This window comes from Dermacentor silvarum, chromosome 10, assembly GCF_013339745.2.
Source record: "Dermacentor silvarum isolate Dsil-2018 chromosome 10, BIME_Dsil_1.4, whole genome shotgun sequence".
In the NCBI taxonomy this organism is placed as follows: domain Eukaryota; kingdom Metazoa; phylum Arthropoda; class Arachnida; order Ixodida; family Ixodidae; genus Dermacentor; species Dermacentor silvarum.
In genome coordinates this window covers 87,164,778-87,179,244 of record NC_051163.1, presented here as the reverse complement: position 1 = coordinate 87,179,244, position 14,467 = coordinate 87,164,778, and positions in this window count along the sequence as shown.

The following is a 14,467-nucleotide window of genomic DNA, read 5'->3' as shown; positions in this document are numbered from 1 at the left end:
ACAAAAGGTGAATATTTCATGACCCTTTGTAATTGACTTCTGGGAGTGTCTCATGTGTCAGTCAGCAAAGCATCACCATGAGCACAAGACTGTTCTCTTTACTATTAACCTGGAGTCAATGGCCAACCAAGCAAAACAGTTTTAAAGAGGCATCCAATATGCACCTTGCAGCCACATTGCATGACACTGCAATGCCTCTGTGAACCATATTGGCACACCAAAATAGTTTGTCACTCACACAAAAGTGCAATTCACCACAGCACAAGTCTGTTATGTCAAAAGGTCTTAAAGCTACACCTATTTCACTGTTCTCACAGACGTCTTTTTATTTAGAACTTATCACCCTAATCAAATAATGTACTCATAACAATAAGGGCTACATCGATGCAAGAAGGAGCCGCTCATAATGAAGTGCAAAAACAATTTTCCAACTTGGATTACATAATTATGCATTACAACATGCTTCCTGAAAGCAACTGGTTGGCAATTGATAATCCAATTTAACAGCAAAAACTGCTGTCTCACCTTATGGTATTCTTGTTGGCACTTTCCTCACACAACTCGTCCATGTTTCTTAGCTTGAGTTGAAAATTTATCTGAATAAGACCACATGAAAAAGTTGCGCCTCAATTTTATTATTTCATAAAATGTAGAACAGTGCATAAAACCTTCGTAACTGACAATATTACAAGTATACAGCAATATTTACACTACACATTTGATTTGACATTAACAATTTAGGGCTAAGTACAATAGCTGACACCGACAATTTCATAGATTGCAATAAGTACTAATACAAACGTTGTCATAAAGCAAACGCTGGCAAAATACGTAGCACCAGTAGCTGTATTATGTTACAACAACGTTAGTGCATGAATAATAAGGAAAATGTAGAAAGCAGTACCGGTGATATCTAAGCTGTACCCAGCTACACACACGCAGCTGTAACAATACACTACACATGATGCCTAAAGAGCCAAAATACACGAAAAGTAAGTAAAGATGTGAGGAAAACTTCTTTTACTCATCACAAATCATTCTGTAAGAGCAGTATATGTACTGTAGTCTGTCCTCAGTAAATACCTATATTAGTTACATTAGGTGGCACCATTTTCATGCCGCACATATAAAGTTCTTGTGATTTTGTTTGTTTTCATTTTTAACATTGCAAGTATGACTGTGTTATGTAAAGCCTTCCTATGGCTTGGCAGGTATACAGAAAGTGTTTAGCTAAACACCGGAGGTCACGGAAGCTTGAAGGACACAGCACTTATTTTTATTATTTTTATTATTATTACTATTATTATTATTATTATTATTATTTTGTATTTGTGCCTATGATATTTTATCACAGTAGTCTTTTGTGCAGTGAAACACACCAACATATGGCACAGTGGACAGCCAAGTGTGAATATCTGCTCTTGATTTCTGTTTTTTCTGGTGTCCCCTTAAGGTAACATTGGGGCAAGGCTTGTCCACGCTGCATATGCGTTCCCGCACAACTTGAGCAGATCATGAGCCACATGATTTATTGCGTGAAATAAAATATTTTCTGTACTTAACTTTCACTACCGCTCCTATCAAGACTGACTTTTTGCGTTGTTGCGTGCTCTAGCACACAAGTTACGCAGTTCATTTGGCAATGAAAGCAACTCTCACACCATAGCGGGAGGTCACAATTTGTCAAATTGTAAGTGAACCTTTCGATATATGGAATAATGGTAAACTTATCTTTTTCCTTTGTTTCTTTATCCTCTCGTCCACCTTTAACTTTAGCCACCTCGCTACATTTTTGCAGGTTCAGACAGGCCACTGCACAATTGCTAGGATAAGAAAACACCAGAGGAAGGCCGCCCACTGTGCATTGCGTGCATACGTTTTAGTGTAGGACAAAACTACTTGGTAGAGAAACATAGAAATAAACTCGAAGCCTACTATATTAGTAACTGGGACAGTTATGTGTAAGTTGACTTCGTGAGTCTCACTGATGAAGAAACAGTTTTTAGAACACACGTCGAGGCAATTAAGTCATTCATGCTCACAAAGGAAACAAAATAAAAAGCAACATCACAAGTTCGCACATGCAATATACCAATGAAGACATCTGGCATTAAGACTTAGGTGTTTACTGAGCATAAATTACAGCTGGCAAATATTCTGCGCTTACAGGATGATATGCAACGAGTAAAATCAATGGGTAGCTATTACGTTTTCTCTGTGGCATCCAGCTATTCTGAACACATACACATAATATGGTACAGTTGCATGGATGCAGCTGGGCACAGTTGTGATTTAGTGCCAATCCTGTTTTTTTTTGTCCTGCACAATTGTTACAATTTATAATTAACAAATAGCCTAACTATCGGGTCTATCATCTGTATAATAAACAAAGCATAATGGCAGATTTCACTGTAACTAACACGAGGAGGCGAGTACATAATTTCAGATTTCAAGAAACAGCTATTGGGGGACATGACAAATGCTGAAGACAAAAAAATTATGAATGACCAGTACCTTTTTATTAAATACAATGTACCAGCTTTTTCTGCGACATTTTCTCCAAGAGAGCACAATTGTATGCCCATTCCTCTTTCATGAACTCTCATTCACTGGTCCTTTTCGAGTTCATTATGTGCTGCAGGCCCAACCCGCTTTTCTCTAGCTCAATAGAATATTCCACACTCTTCAACCAGCAAACGTGGTTTTCCAAGTCTGCAGTTATCTTCAGACAATCTAGGTGTCGGCCGGATAGCTGTTAGTCGGTCCTCGAAGGGTCGCCAGTATGTGACAGGAAGTGTGGGCAGAGAATCTCAGACGAACAAGGGGGGGGGGGGGGGGGGAAGACAAGACATATAGAAAACTACACTATAACAGCAGGCAGGACACAAGCATAGGTGCAAACGGGCAAATGACACGGGCAAATAACCTAAGTATCACAGTCAATGACCTAAGTGATTATGTTAGTCTCAGTATTATATTACTTACCAACTAATAACCTTCGCCGGAAGTGTCTTGAAACGACACGATACGCCCGCCATACGCCGAACGTGGAAAGCATGCGAAGTCATCGACAACTCACTCAAGCTGTTGCGACGAACGCAGGTGCCTGAAAACATGTCGATTTAGCTTTCCAGGACATGCAAGTAGGCACGTCGTATGTGCTTGTGACGGAAAGTTCTCGCAAGGTGCCGGCAGATGTGTCGGATTATTGGGTCGTCCTTGCGGAGCAGCATGGTGGTGCCCGCAACGTGCGACTGCCAAGCACGCAGGATATATGAAGCCCAAAGTGTACGATAGTAAAACGGTGAAGGACGCCCGCACCACTTCTTCTCTACAGCTCTTCGGTATACCGCACCAGCCAAACCCTACCTGAATCATGACCCCCTCCTAGCGCATATGGTACCGGCAATGTACGTGTATGAATGTGCACGTATATAATTGTCATGGGAGTACCAGTGTACTCCCATGACAATGCAAATCTTTGCGGGAAGAGGTTTGAGGAATATCTTCCTACTGATGGGCCCCCTGTATATTTAAGAAATGTAATAGAGAATACATCCGACATATGTTTAGGTGCATCGAGAAGAAATAAGCTCAGAAATATTCGCTATAAACATACTTGCATATTGCTCGTTGATGGTTGAAAGTGATATTCGTAGAATATTAAAGGGTTCGCATTCTCCCAAATTCCGTCCACGAGTCGCAGCATATTAAAAATAGCAAATCCCTCCAAATCATGAGTCGCTAGTTCTTCACCATCAAATATATACTGAAATAATTCGATGTCGATTCCACGAAATGTGTCAGAAAAATGAGAACTTTCCTAGTACCATTGTTATTACTCTTCAAATCATTAGAAGGCGTCGTGCCGACCTTCCATGTCACCGGCCTCGTGGGGTTCGTTTTCATCATATGCCTGCAACATTTGCAGTATATTTAGGTATGTTTACTTTGTACAACCCAAGCAGTACTGTGCATTGCGTCAAGTAATAAAATGGTGTTGTTGACGCTTCGGTGTTATATCGGCTGAACAAATGGAATGTCCTGTAGTGAAACTCTTGGCCTAGAACTTCAGCTATCATAAGAAGTTAGATTCATTGGAGGTCGTCTTCGACCTTGTCCCAGAAAATAAATTCGTACGTCTCCCCTGCTCCGCGTCAAAAAGTAATTTTTTTAATGCTTGGGTCAGCCTGATATTCTCAAGCTTTGTGTGTAAGAATACCTGAGCGGTCGCGGTTTGTAAAGCAGTGAAAAAACACCTGCTTCCTTAAGACGTGAATGGCCTTTGAAGGTGCAACACTGCATCAAAACAGCTTCAAGTTTCTACCTTTATTGAGCTACCACAAAAGGTTACGGGACTTACTGAAAACAATAGCTTATAAAGAAAGAAAGGAATGTATGAGAAAACAAAACTATTATGCACCACGAATCACACAGGAATGGGGGGCAAGGATATATATATATATATATATATATATATATATAAATATCCTGCTCACACCCTGTATTAACTGAGTACGAGAATCTTTTTGGAGTTCATGGTATACCCGAAGAAGACATTGGTTATTAGTTTGCAAAAAAGATGATCACTTGCGAATGATAGAGTCGAATGTGGTTTGACGGCCAAGGTAGAGAAACTGTATGGCCAAGCCCCTACTTCTTCCTGGTCGCCCCAGGGTAACACAAAGTAGCAGCGTATGGTGGACTGTTTCCGGCTTTGCTTGCGAAGAAGAGGTTGCGGTTCACACGGAGGGAATCGCCTTGGGTTAGTTCGAGTGACGAAGCTCGTGACCGGGGACCGACAGCTTCCTACGCGAGCGAAACGCACTTTGCCTCACCCAGGCTTGCATCATAAGACGCACAACATATGTCCTTTCACAACTACCCAACCGACAGAAGGAGAGAAACCGGTAAAAAAATCCCCACGTATCCACGATGTGAATGATGATGAGTGGGCGAAGCACCGTGGGATCATTCGGTTAACCGTGAATCCCCCGACGCCGGCAATCGGACCCAGATGGTGGTGGTGAAAAACATTTATTAAACTGGTTGCAGAGAGGTGATTGGGTTAGGGCCCTATTGGCCTCCTCCTCTCACAGTACTAATTGGAGCCCCTATTCCGGGGCGCCATTGGTAAGCAACGCCCCCCGCGTCCGTTGAACCAAGGCCTTTTGGGTCTTGAGGTCTTGAGAGCCGATCAGGGCCACCCCCAGTCCTCTCTGGTGGGGTTGGGGTTGGGGGGATGGATGTGTTTGATTGGCACGCCCATACTATGTGGAAGGTGTCAGCCACCTCCCCACAGAACTGGCACGCGCCGTCAAAGGATGGGTTGACATTCAGCACCGCGGGACACAGTACTGTGTTGGTCAAAATTTTGATAAGGCGCTCGTCAGCGCGATCCAGCCCCTTACAAGGGGCCGGGTAACGCCGGTGCTCCTCCTTATAGTAATCGGTGATTTATTTGAATGAAGGGGCCAGATGGTCTGATTGGGAGTAGGCTTCCAAGGACATTGAGACAGCCCGGGGAGAGAGTGTGCGGGCGGCCTGATCGGCCTGTTCGTTTCCCTGGAGTCCCTGGTGACTGGGGGCCCGGCGGCGAGAGCGCGGGAAGCGGCGGCAAAACGCCGGTAGCGTTCTCTACCTAAGGTTGGTGGCGTCGATGCTCGGTTCAAGAACGAGCTTCGCGAGCCCTCAGCTCCGGGTCTGCTTGCCGGCGTTGCCGTGCTGCTGCAGCTTCGTGAGCCCTCAGCTCCGGGTCCGCTTGCTGGCGTTGCCGTTTTGCTGCAGCTTTCCGAGCCCTAGACTCCGGGTCCGCTTGTTGCCTGCGTCGCCGTGCTGCAGGGGCTTTGCGAGCCCTCGACTCCGCTTGCAGTTGAGCCAATACTTTCGCCTTTTCATCCATAGCAGGCGCGCCGTTATCAGAAGCGACCGTTATCATCCATGGATGAAGAGAGAAAGAGAGCGCGCGTCGGGAACGAACGCTGCTGATGATGATGATTTATTGGCATCCCCTTTGAAACGGGGCGGCGACAAATAGTTACCTAGCCTGCTTGATTTAATCAGGTATACTATACATGTTCTTTATCTAGCATTTTTGTATACCTCTCATTATTTTTCTTTTTCAAAAATTTACCTTGTACCGCTGCCTATGATTTTAAGAGATCAGGTCGTATCCATCTTTTCCCTGCTTTTTTTCCACCAGTACTCTAATCGTCTCTTGCTGATCTCTACGGCTGATCTGTTTATGTTTCCTTCCACTTTAAACCCAAGCCCTTCTGGGTGTTGCACGTTACCTACGGTTCTCGCTGGGTGGATCCCGTCGCATTCCATTAGGATGTGCTGAGTGGTCTCTGGATCTTTACTGCAGCATACACATGTCTCATCTAGTTCCGAATATTTGTTCCGATATGTTTTCGTCCTCTGGCAACCGGCTCGAGCCTCAAATAGCAAGGCACTGCCCTTTGTGTTATCGTACAGATTTTACCTTCTAATTTCTTTCTTCTCATTCTTGTAAATCTCCATTGTCCTTTTCATTTCCATTCTTTGCATCCAATTCACGGTCTCTATTTCTCTCACTTTCTTTCTGATGACCCCTGGTTGTCTATTTACAGTTTCGATTATCCTGTACTTGGTTGCCAACTTCCTTGACCTCTTCCTCCATTCTGTGTCCACGCTTTTCATGTAGAGATACTTGTGAACTTTAGCCGCCAATTTATTTTCATCCATGTTCCTGAGCCTTTCTTCAAAACTAATTTTGCTTTGTGCTTCTCTGACTTCAAAAGAAGCCGAACCCATGTCACCATGCACTGCCTCATTTGTCGTATTGCCGTGTGCTCCCAAAGCCAACCGGCCTACTGATCTTTGGTTAACTTCCAAACCCGTCAATATATCCAATTTTAAGCGTATAATGGCATTTGCGAATGTTAGCGCTGGCACCATTACTCCTTTCCAGATTCCACGCACCACCTCATACTTATTGTGGCCCCACAGTGCTCTGTGTTTCATTATTGCTGCCATTCCGCTTCCCCTTTATTTTCAGATTATCTTGGTGGTTGCTTGAGTAATTCTTTCCTTCGTTTATGTGTACGCCGAGGTACTTATATTGCTTCACTATGGGTATTACTTGCTGTTGAATTGACACCACGAAATTACTCGTGTTTTCATTAAAGATCATAATCCCTGATTTCTCCGTGCTAAACTTAAGGCCTAGATTTGTCGCTGCGTTCCCACAGATATTCGCAAGTATCTGTAAATCTTTTTTATTGTCCGCTAGTAGCACAATGTCGTCTGCGTACATCAGTCCAGGGACCTTCTGTTGCACCATTTGTCCATTACGCATGTAGGATAAATCAAAACCTAATTCGCTGTTTTCCAGTCGTCTTTCTATGCACTTGACGTAAAGCGTGAACAGCAATGGTCACAGAGGGCATCCTTGCTTCAATCCTTGGTGAATTCCCACCATTTCATTTCCTTTTCGGCCTTCCCATGCCACTTGTACTTGGTTGTCTCGATATATCTCCCTCAGCAGCTCCACGAAATCGTCATCTATGCCTTCGTATTGAAGAATATCCCACAACAATTCCCTGTCTACGTTGTCATAAGCTCCTTTAATATCTAGAAATGCTATCCATAAAGGTCTTTTCTGAGCTACTGAAATCTCTATGCACTGAGTTAGTACAAACATATTGTCTTCTAAGCGTCTGCCTGGCCTGAACCCATTCTGTAGTTCCCCCAATACACCGTTTTCCTACACCCACTTCGACAGTTCTAATTTTATGGTTTGCATTGACATTCTATATATCACCGACGTTACTGTAACTGGCCTGTACGAGCTCGTCTTATCCTTATCTCCTTTGCCTTTGTAGATGAGATTCATCACCCTTCAACGCCCTTGTGCACCGCAGCGCTCCTAGCGGATTCCATGGAAACAAGAGCTACGGACAAGATAGAAAGAGAGAGCGCGTCGGGAACGAATGCCCTTGTGCACCGCAGCGTCCCATGCAAACCAGAGCTACGGACGACGGGCCACGAGGGAGGGACAAGGCTCGGCCCTAAGGTGCTTCGCCCCCTAAAACCCTCCGACGGAGTTGCACCAGGACATCCAATGACCGACTACCCAAACCAGGTGTCCACAACACCTTTGAAGAACCGACAGAAGATACGTTTACGGCACAAATATCCAGTGTATATAACTAAGAGGGTGGCCGCGCCCGATTATTACAATTCAGGCTAACGGCAATCACATATCCTACCAAAGGGCTCCTCCTCCTATCCTCCGCTTGAACCTCAACATACTCCCCTCCCCAAGAACATGCACCCTTATCGTGACGGGGACCGGAGGATAGCAAGGGCTACAGCCCCTGCTATCCTGCGTGTAGTGTAGCGAGGACCATGAGGTGGTCTACCTGGACGCAGTGGAACATACGTCAGGCTCCCGTTAGTCCCTGGCGGTAGCTGACAATCAAGAAAAGCTCTAACCTCCTGCTCAATCGTCACCAATTCCACCACAGAGGCAGAAGAGGCAGTCATCGCACTTGCGCTCATCTCTACACCTGCCACCGCAAATATAACTGACTCCAAAGCTACCTGCCGGGGTGGCTCAGTCAGCTAAGGCGTTGCGCTGCTGAGCACGAGATCGCGGGATTGAATCCAGGCCGCGGCGGCCGCATTTCGATGGAGGCGAAATGCAAAAACGCCCGTGTGCTTGCATTGTAGCGCACGTTAAGGACCCCAGGTGGTCAAAATTATTCCGGAGCCCTCCACTACGGCGTGCCTCATAATCAGAATTGGTTTTCGCACGTAAAACCCCAGAAAGAAGAAGAAAGGAAGAAGACTCCAAAGCTGCCCTTCTCAACTATGCGAACGGATACATATCGCGCACCGCTGCTTGCTTACTACACTTCTAGCTGCCCCGGCGCCCCGTAACTCTCACCTGAACGCCAGCACATGCCTGTTTCCATGGTAACGAGGAGGCTTGTTCCCTGGCTTGATGTCTCGTATTCCGGGCAGGAGCAGCCGAACCCCCTCTACGGACCAGGCAGTGCGTGCTCTCTTTCCGTGATATTCTCGCGTACTACCGGGACAAACGAAGAGAATACACAACCCCAGCCCAGTCATGCTCCATAACCCATGCCTGATGCCTGATCCGAGACCAAATTCCCTCGTCACGCAAACTTTGCGGCAAACCAGGACACTTCCCATACACCCTCCTCACATGCCCCACCTTCTTTCATCCCCCATCAGCAACCGTGGCGGAGTCTTTCTGGGAGACGCTTCTGACCTGTACTTCCACTGAAGACCAGCGCCTGATGATCTCTAGTGCTATGAGAACTATTGCCCTCCAAGGGTTCTTCTTCGTGTTGTAAGGGTGCCTCCTCAGGGTAAGAGCGCACACAAATGCAATGCAGTAGGCTTTGCCCCCACCATTCATATCAATGGTAATAAAAGTTTCTACCACTGTCACGAGCGGAAGTAAAAGAAGAAAAAGAGGAAAGAGAAGAAGGAAGAGGAGGAAGCTGACGTCGTCTGGGAGGAGCGAGGTGGCAAATGGGTCGACCAATGCGCAGAAAATATGCCCTAGAGAACTAATGGCGCCTTTTGATTACAAGAGGGACGACCTCGATGCGTACCTACAACGATTCGAACATATAGCCCTCGGTCAGGGTTAGAACAAGAGTGAATGGGCAACGGCGTTAAGTCTTTGTTTGTCAGGCGAATCACTGAGTGTGTATGGCAGAATACCAACATCAGAATCATTGGACTATGACAAGGTGAAAAGCACCCTACTACAGAGGCTCAGATTGACGGCGGAGGGATTTAGGGAAAAGTTCAGAAGTACAAAAACGTATGATGCGGAAACGGCGAAGCACTTCGCATCGCGCATAGCTAACTACTTCGAGAGATGGATAGACATGTCCAACACAGAAAAAACATACGATGGAGTAAGAGATGGTGTAGTAACGCAGCAGTTCTTGACATGCTGTAGTCCGAAGCTGGCAGCCTTTCTGAAGGAACGTAACCTAAAGAGTATAGCAGAATACGCGACATTTGCCGACCAGTTCATAGAAGCACAAGGCTTGAAAAACTTGGGGAGAGTGATGGATGATCGTTACGACACGCAAGGGTTCCCCCGCAAAGGAAGAGCTGTCGGTGTAGAGACAAGGCCGCCTCAAAGGTGTTTCCTTTGCAAGCGGCTGGGCCATCGAGCTGCGGACTGCAGAGCCGGGGCTGATCGCGGACAAGTGCAAGTATGTCAGATATGCCACAAGAAAGGACACACAGCGGACGTGTGCGGAGCATATCAAGACAAGACAGCTAGTGCCGTATATCTAAAGGACCAAAAGGACGGCATGACAGCTGATTTATATGATTGGAAGAGAACGAGTATAGAGGTCAAGCAAGAACAAAGGACAGATGAAGCAGGGCCGCATATTCCAGCAGTTGATGGCGAGATAAAAGGAAGGCGGGTGTCGGTACTGCGAGATAGTGGCACAAATACAGTGCTGGTAAAAAGAAACTTAGTGGATGATGCCGAATTCACTGGCGAGCAAACATTGGTAGTCCTTGCGGACGGAACGACCAGGTGGCTCCCAGAGGCCAGGGTTTTCGTGTCAACGCCGTGCTACATTGGTCTCGTGACAGCAAAATGTCCAGAAGAACCGTTATATGACCTTATATTAGGGAACGTGCCTGGGGTAAGGCGCGTTGATGATCCCGACCTCCAGTGGCTGCCAGTAAGGGCAAGGAGGCATGCATGGTCAATGATCAGCAATGAGGCAGGTGAGATCACCACTGAAGGGGATCATAACGACGGGAACAATTATAGGCCCCAAGGACGTACATGCACCAAAGATAAGAAGGATGACATAGTTGCATTAGCGGTGCAGACGAGAGCGGCAATGGCAAGTCGACCTGTACGCCCGTAGAAGGTACCTGGTATACAAATCCTAGATGTCACTCCTACCGACCTTGCCAAGAAACAGAAAGATGCATCCATACGAAAGTGTTTTGGAAAAGTGGGGACCCCATTCAAAAGAAAGAGAAGTCGCACTTCATTTGAGTTTGAGATGCATAATGGGATATTATTTAGACGTTGTCTATTCACGTCCGGAAGAGAATGTTTACAACTGGTAGTCCGTAAAACTCTGCGTACCGCTGTCTTGAGCCTTGGACATGATGCTATCATGGCTGGGCACCAAGGAGTGAAAAGAACGACAGCAAGAATTACAGAATAGCTTTTTTGGCCCGGAGTACACAGTGACACGAAGAGATATGTAAGGTCATGCGACCAATGTCAAAGATCCATACCGAAAGGTGAAGTAGGACGAGTACCGTTGGGAAAGATGCCAACTATCGACACACCGTTTCAGAGGCTAGCCATTGATATTGTGGGACCTATTAGCCCTATTTCTACCAAAGGCAACCGATACATGCTCACGATGGTAGATATGGCCACAAGATATCCGGATGCCATTCCTCTGAGAACCATCGACACAGTGCAAGTAGTGGAAGCTCTAATGGAAATGTTTTCCAGATATGGGGTACCGAAAGAGATACTCAGTGACAGAGGGTCGAACTTTACCTCGGATTTATGAAAGAGATAAATCGAATGATGTCTATCTGTGAGTTGCTTACAACGCCCTACCACCCTATGGCTAACGGATTAGTAGAAAGGTTCAATGGCACGTTGAAAACAATGATACGGAAAATGTGCCAAGAAAGACCGGGGGACTGGGACAGATACCTACCTGCACTGCTCTTTGCGTACCGCGAAGTACCACAAACAAGCCTTGGATTCTCGCCCATCGAAATGCTATCCCAGCTAGCACAAAAGAGATATAATCATTCTTATTCATGGATATTTCGCTTTGACCGTCAAAAATCTAGATTGAAGAAGTCAACATCGAGAAAGATTCAATTGGGATGGAAAAATCTTGCTATAAGGCGGATTTTAGAAGACGTTTAAAATCGCTTGTTCTAGCAGCCTACAATTATTGATTTTTTTTTGTTGTTGTTTTCTTTGTTCTGCTTTTTGGCGGGAAAAACGGACGTTGTTTTTTGTTTTTGCTTTGCCCTGTTAGAAGAGAGTGCAATCAACCCAGGCGCGGGTGTTTGCACTGTGGTGAGTGAGCACTGAAGGGGCAGCCGCTTGCTCTTTATGCTCATAATGAAGTCCACAATAAAGAAGAAAAGTTAGCTGACCTTTCAGACCGTCCGAAGAGGCGTAGAGTTAATGACGAACTGATATCTGCCAGTCCTGTTGCCACGAGTACCGTCCAATAAGTATCATGGTAGGTTAATGAAAGCAGTAACCATGCTTCTAGTGAAGTATCCTCGCCACATGAGGGTGCTCAATCCAAGGACAGTTTTCACGAAAGTGACCTTGTCTTGAAAGGAGAAAATGTTGAAGCACATACGCAAGACATTTCTAGAGAATATTTCGTTCCACAAAACGACCCTCCTATGAGCGCGGGCATCGAAAATGGAGGTTCTTCGGACTATGCATCATCATGTGCAGAAAATCAGGCAAGTCTTTGTCCACGTAAATGTGTGGAATTTCAAGGATGGCTTGCATCATGGGTTACAAGTCACCGAATTCCGCTTGTCGCAGTTTCTGAACTTCTCCGGAAACTATAAGCACCACTTTCGACGTTGATTTTGTCATCGACGCGAGGACATTGTTGAACAGTCCTCGATACACTTCAACGCGATATGTCCCTCCTGGCGAATATTCCCATTTTTCCTTGAAGGAAAATTTAGAACGCACGATTGCTGTGTTCGCGAGCGGCTGTCGAGGGTAGATCCCTTGACAACGCTCAGAGAATTTTAAATGACAATGTCAGCCAAGTTGGACTGACGGTTCAAACTGTAAAATGTTTTGATATTGTTTGTCGCAGTTTTCGTTTTGTCTGTTTGGTTAACCTGTTTTACTTTGACCGAAAGGAAAAAAAAAGAGACCGTAGTCTAGTTGCTAGAGAACCGGCTGCTGTGCCCCACGGCAGAGGTTCGATTCCATTATAGGTTGCACATCACTTTTTTGTATTATAAAGCGAGTTAGGAACCTACCTACCTACCGCAAAGTGCCAAAAATGAGGCATTAAAAAGTTCGACTTTTGTTATTTCAAATTATTTTTTGGTAAGGTGGCGCTAGCATTATGGTAGCAGCCGCATTTTGTATTTTCTTAGTTAAATTAGCTAGCATTTCTGTGCTTCAGGTACCGAGTACGAAGCCACACTGAGTATTTTTCTGCATTGCAGCAGCGTGTGTCGCAAGAGGATGCAGCGCCGCGATGTATCTTAGCGGCTACCTGACAAAGCGAGGAGTGGCGCGACGGCTCATCGGCGTCATCGCTTGCGCCGACGCAGTCTGAGCAGCTGAGCGGACTGCGCTCTCCGCGCAGCTTCCTTCCAGATTGCGTAATTTTTGCACCCGCCGTTACATTCACCGTTATTTTTGTCAGGACCAGCCGTTAAGTTCCTGACGCGTATTCGTTCATGAACTGCGGAGCGCCAGACTGCCTTCCACATCTTCTTTGCTCACGTAAGTAGTCACTGCCACTTTGACACCTGTCGTGTTTAATTATTTACGGTTTTCAGGCGGGAGTTTTAGGTGGAAGTTTTAGGCGGTAATGAAGTTTTGCAATGAAAGCGCCTTGATTTTAACTGGAATCTCTAATATTGTTTAAGAGGCATGTTTACGTCTGCGTACGTTTCTTTTATTGTATGCGTATTCAGGTTTGCCAAAGCTGTCTAAAATTACCTCTGTGACGTTTCGTTGACCATTGATTGTTAGGATGACGGTGACATTCCCGTTTGGCGCAGAATGATGAGACGTGCTACGATCTTCGCGTAGCCACAGCATTCTTCCGTCAACGCTCTTGTGCGAGATCACTCGTTAGTTTTTCCGAGCGTGAAAGATGCCCGCGAATACACGCAAAACTGCCGAACGACTGGCCGCTCGAGGCAGTTTGCGTGTATTGGCAGGCATCTTTCACACTTGGAAAAACACTTTATGTAGCTCATATTGAGAAACAGAAAGCGGTATGAGGGGTTTCTCATGTTGCTTTACAATCTTCTCATTGACACTTTTCATCTAACTATAGTAATTGAGAAGTTAATTAATTAATTAGAACTAATTATCTAACTAGGCGGAATGCAAAAAGTAATCTGAGTATCTCCAACATTACCTTGGTTCTGGCCTGGTACGGGGCACTTGCATATTTTAAAAGTTTGGCTAAAGTTAAATGAAACACCCTGTATGTAGTGCACTGTTGACTTGTTTTTTTTTTTAACATAAGCCGACAGTGCAGCTATTTACAGCATCTTTTTTTAGGATACCTAACATTTTTTGGCTTCAGTCATGCAACCAATAAATTTTAAGGTCGCACTGGCGTTTTCTTTTTGCAAGTCTGTGCAGTAACAAAATTCTGTTAAAAAAAGAAAAATTCCAATATACAGTTGTAATAGG